The sequence below is a fragment of the Cynocephalus volans genome, chromosome 12, assembly GCF_027409185.1.
Source record: "Cynocephalus volans isolate mCynVol1 chromosome 12, mCynVol1.pri, whole genome shotgun sequence".
NCBI classification, from domain to species: Eukaryota; Metazoa; Chordata; class Mammalia; order Dermoptera; family Cynocephalidae; genus Cynocephalus; species Cynocephalus volans.
Window position 1 is genome coordinate 273,754 of NC_084471.1, and position 5,663 is coordinate 279,416.

Sequence of the window (5,663 nt, forward strand, 5' to 3'; positions counted from 1 at the left end):
GGGGGCCAGTCTAGGAGAGCCAATGAGCCAGTATAATGCGCTTCAGAGACACCAGAGGAAACAGAGCGGAGACAACAATTAATGACATATAAATTTTCCAATTTCCTGAGTGAAACAAAATATACAGAGACACCGTTTTCACCTACTGGACTGGCTAAAATCTCCAAATGTAATATACTCTGTTGACAATGCACTAAACAGTCACTATGCTGAGTATACAAAAGGGTACAATTTCTATGCAGATAATTTTGTGGTATCTAGCAATTTACATATGCATTTACCTTTTAACTTAGCAGTGTACTTGTAAGAATCTACCACAAAATTCTACTGACAATAACATGAAATGACATATGCTTGACTGTTCATTTTAACACTTTTGTAACAGCAACATCATGAAAATAACAAATATGCCTGTCAATAGGGAATGGTACAACCTCACAATTTTAATAAGTTTTAATCAAGAACAGCACAACCTTAATAAGGAATGAAGAAGTCATCTACATATAGTTAGGAGTGATCTCCAGGACATGTTGAGGGGAAAAAAAAGGTGTAAAATAATATGCGTAGCAGGCTCTGTTTTATTTAAGAAAAGGGAAAACAATATATACATATACATGTGACTTTTTCTTTATATAAAGTAACAATAAAAAGATAAGCTACAAACTAATAAAAATGGTTACCTAGGCTACTGTAGTGGATTGAATTATGTCCCCCCAGAACACACTGGAGCTTGAACTGCATCCCCCAAGTTTTATGTATTAGAAACTTAGCTCCCACTGTGATTGTGAAGAGGGTGGGAAATCCTATCATGGTAATTGAAAGGTGGGGCCTTGAAGAGGTGATTAGATTGTAGGACTGTGCAGTAATAAATGGATTTAAACTGGTGGTCAGGGGCATGGTTCTGAGGACTTTAAAAGAAGAGGAGAGTCTGTCTTTCTCTCTGCTCTCTTTGCTTCTACCATCTAACAATGTGAGACCCCTGGGTCACTGTCACCACCACCAGATGGACTTTGGACTTAGCCTCAGAAACTATAAGCAATAAATGTTGGTTTTCTTTATAAATTACCCAGTTCCAAGTATTTTATTATAAGCAACAAAAATGGAATAATACAGTTACCCATAGAGGAGTATGAGAACAGATTAAGGGCAGGGTGGAAAACAGACTTCTCTGAATGTGTTTTATTTTATTCATTTTGACTAGATCCAAGTAAAAGTTTTACATAGTTAAGAAATAAAATTAAATCAAAAAGGACAAAATCAATCCCTAAAAATAAAAAAAAGGAACCAATACTAAAACACCCTATTCAATGTTCAATATAAAATACATCTACAAGAGGAAGTTTATCTCCTTAAAGCCTACGTCAGAGTAACAGAAGAAGCAACTGCTCTACCAGATGACCAGACGTCAACAGAGTTACTAGAAATATGAAAAAATTAGAAAATATGACCCCACCAAAAAAATACAATAATTCTCAAGTACCAGACCCCACAGAGCAGGGAGCCCTTGAATTGACTGAAAAGGAATTCCAAGCAACAATATTAAGGAAACTCAATGAGATACAAGAAGACTCAGACAATGTGGAATACACTATAAAGCATATATACTTCCCAGGGTCTGGTTGTCCAAAGCCTTGCTGTTTCAAATATTGACCTTGCAGAGGACAGGAAATTTTCCTCAGGCTATAAAGTCTCTGGTGTAAGATAAAGATTTGTGGCACAGCAAGGTTGCTGGCTCAAGGACATAGTTACTGATTGTTATGTAAAGATACTGAGAAGTTGCTGTAAGAAGGAATGTTTGCTGAGATCAAGCTTTTGTTAATGGATCACTTAATTGCCTTACTGGAATGTCATCTGGCTTGTTTCACTGAAAGTTACCAGCCTATACTGTTAAACTATAACCCCACCTATCTTCTCTTCCTGTAACTTCCTGGTCTGGAGAATAAATGCAGGAAGAGAACACGAATTCGGGGTTAATTTCCCAAGGAAGCGATGCCTGTCACTCGAGGGTTCCAGTGGGAAATTAACCACTTCGGGGTCTCTCACTGATCAGAAGAGATGGGCTTTGAGTAATCCTTTGCATCTCCGTCACCCAGAAGAGGGGTGACAAATCCACGGGGAGTGAAGCAACACAAAGCAACAACACAACAAAATAAGAAAAAGAATCCAGGATATGAAGGAGGAAATTTATAGAGATTAATACCTTAAAAAAGAACATAGCAGAACTCCTGGAACTAAAGGATTCATTCAGCAAAATAAAAAACACAACCAAGAGTTTAAGCAGCAGGTAAGAGAAGCAGAAGGAAGAATTTCTGATCTTGAACACAGTCTTTTCAGAATAACCCACCTGGAACAAAAAAAAAAAAAAAAAGAAGGAAGGAAGAAAAAATAATTTTCAAAAATGAAGAAAATCTGAGACTAGCAGATAACCTGAAGTGCATGAACATCCAAATCATGAGTATTCCAGAAGGGGAGGAGAAAGGAAAAGGCATTGAAAACCTACTCAATGAAATAATAATGGAAAACTTCCCAGGTATAGGGAGAGAGACAGAACTTCAGATCAAACCATTAGCTAGGCTAACTAAAAAAAAGAAGAGAGAACCCAGATAACAAAATTAGAAATGAAAAAGGAGACATCACAACTGATACCACAGAAAAAAGTCTTTGCCCACCCCTATTTCCTGAAGTGTTTACCCTATGTTTTCTTTTAGAAGTTTTATAGTTTCAGGTCTTATATTTAAGCCTTTAATCCATTTTGAGTTGATTGAGGTATATGGCGAGAGGTATAGATCTAGTTTCATTCATCTACTATGGATGTCCTGTTTTCCAAGCCCCATCTATTGAAGAAGCTGTCTTTTCTACAATATATATTCTTGGTGCCTTTGTCAAAGATCAGGTGGCTGTAAGCATGTGAGTTGACTTCTGGGTTTTCTATTCTGTTCCATTGATCCAGGTGTCTGTTTTTATTCCAGTACCATGTTGTTTTATGTTACATAGTTTTGTAGTATAATTTAAAGTCAGGTAGTATTATGCCTCCAGCTTCTCCCCCCCCCTAAGGATTTCTTTGGAAGGAAAAATAAACAAATAGGACTATTTCAAATGAAAAAGCTTCTGCACAGCAAAGGAAACAACAGAGTGAAAAAGCAACCTACAGAATGGGAGAAAGTATTCACCAACTATGCATTCATCAAGGGATTGATACCCAGAATATAAATATACAAGGAACTCAAGCAATTTAACAGTAAAAAAAACAAGGAACCCAATTGAAAAACGGGCAAAGGAGCTGAATAGGCATTTCTCAAAGGAAGATAACACAAATGGCCAACAGACACCTGAAAAAATGCTCAACATCACTAAACATCAGGGAAATGCAAATCAAAACCACATTGAGACATTGCCTCACCCCTGTTAGACTGGTCATTATCAAAAAGACAGAAAATAAAAAGCACTGGTGAGGATGTGGAGAAAGGGGACCCTATCTCACTGTTGGTGGGACTGTAAATTAGTGCAGCCATTACGGAAAACAGTATGGAGGTTCCTCAAACAACTACAGATAGAGCCACCATATGATCCAGCAATCCCACTTCTAGGTACATACCCAGAGGAATGGAAATCATCATGTTGAAGGGATACTGCACTCCCATGTTTATCGCAGCTGTATTTACAATAGCCAAGAGTTAGAACCAACCTAAATGTCCATCAATGGACTTCTGGATAAGGAAAATGTGGTATATATACACAATGGAATACTATTCTGCCATAAAAAAATAATGAAATGTTGTCACTCACATGTGAAAGGTACAAAAATTTTTAAAAGAAAGATACAACAATCATAATAATATTTTCAAATTTCAAAAGGAAAGAACAGAACTGAGGCCACCAGAGGTGGGAAAGGGGGTGGGGGGTTAACAAAAAATTGGTAAAGGGCAACAAGAAATGGTTACATTGTGTAATGTTCAATACATGAATTATTCTGATTTGAGCATCACATTATTGCACACAGGTATTGATATTCAACACTGTACCCCACAGATATGTACAATCACGTTTCAATAAATAAAATACATAAATGAATAAATAAAATTTAAAAATAAATAAATAAAAACAAATGGAAACAAATGAACCTATCTACATAAGCAGTTGGTACATGACCACAAGGAGAGGAATTATTTCAAGAGACTTTATCTAATGATTGCAATTCATTTTCTCTGGCATGACGAAACAATAACCCTTGTAACACACTGATAATACAAACTGTATTATGCACAACTAGTAACAGGTAGCCAAAAAAATCTATCATAATTCAAATGCAACAGTCTGTCCCAATAGTATATGGTTCATATCCTGTATTTTTCATTCAGGCTAATACAATTGTCCAGTCACCTTCTCCTCTTCTGTATGAGATATCAGTCAATTTGGCCAGGATACAGCTTGCAAGCTTAGGACCATTCTCCATAGTTGGAATATGTATCTTCTCACCCTTGTATAGAATATCAGAAACTGGGTAAACAACAGACTGTACCAGAGCCAAACATCTCGCTCACTCTGCTCCCCTCCAGGGCAGTTGTCAGGTCATCCAAGGTAAGGTGCCTCTCTGGCACCTTAGATTCAAGCACTTGTGTGCCAGGTCCTGAATGCACTGCCTTCACCCCTGGAAGGATGATGCCATCTCACCGGGGAGTGCCAGTTTCTTTTCCCCATCTTTATTTATCTAGTAAAGAAAAAGGTTTATAGTTCTACCTTCAGTTATCTGGCTGTCCTTTCCACAGAGCCACAGAACCTACTGACAGCAATTGTCCATTGTTTCACATTGGGCAAAAGAAATGAGCTGAACTTCCCTTTCATCTTGCAGTCCCCAGTTCCACCTTCCCAGGCTCTTACATTATTTGGTTTGGCCCTTGGGGACACTGGATTAAAGCCTCACCTTGAAAAACAAGGTTCCACTGGGCTCAAGATGAGAAAGAGCAGGGCTTTGTTTGCTAGGCTTCTTGACTCTAAGAGAAGGCTCAGTACAAATGAATGCAGGACAAATACATAGACGAGCAGGCATTAAATATGGGACCCACTCTTGTGCCATTTCCACAAGCTGTTGAATACACTCTAAAAATTCTTCCTTATCAACTACCAGCAACGTTGACCACCCAGAAGATTAGTGCCTTCTATACATGTTGAGGTTGGGCCGCAACAGTCAAATTTTATTATCTACACCTCGAAATGCCTTCAATCCTTAGATAATTCCACTGAGTAGTACAAAGTCTATGATCCAGGATGCAATGAGAGGATTTGAAGATGCTTGATATGAGTTTTCTGCCACCCAAACTCTGAGGACCACTCCTCTGTCAACATGTGATCTGGAAACAAAGCTCTGAAAACCAGCGTATTCGGATCTAACCCTAACCCCTAACCCTAAACCCTATCCCTAACCCACTAACCCTAGCCCTAAACACTAAACCCAAACCAAACCCGAACCCTAAAACCTTAAAACGCTAACCGTAACCCCTACCCCTAACCTTTAACCCTAACCCTAACCCCTCTCCCTATCTCTAACCCTAACCCTAACCGTAACGCCTCCCCCCACCCCTACCCCTAACCCCCAGCAGCAGACACACTCACAGCGCGCCATAATTATCAATGCTCCCAGGAAGCAGGTGCAATCCATGGCAGTC

General features: G+C 38.7%; 1 pseudogene; it reads right to left on the minus strand.

The window, feature by feature from the left end:
* Positions 1-4,143: 4,143 nt before the first annotated feature.
* LOC134360809 (branched-chain-amino-acid aminotransferase, cytosolic-like) lies at positions 4,144-5,383 on the minus strand (annotated as a pseudogene).
* Between the last annotated feature and the right edge of the window lie 280 nt (positions 5,384-5,663).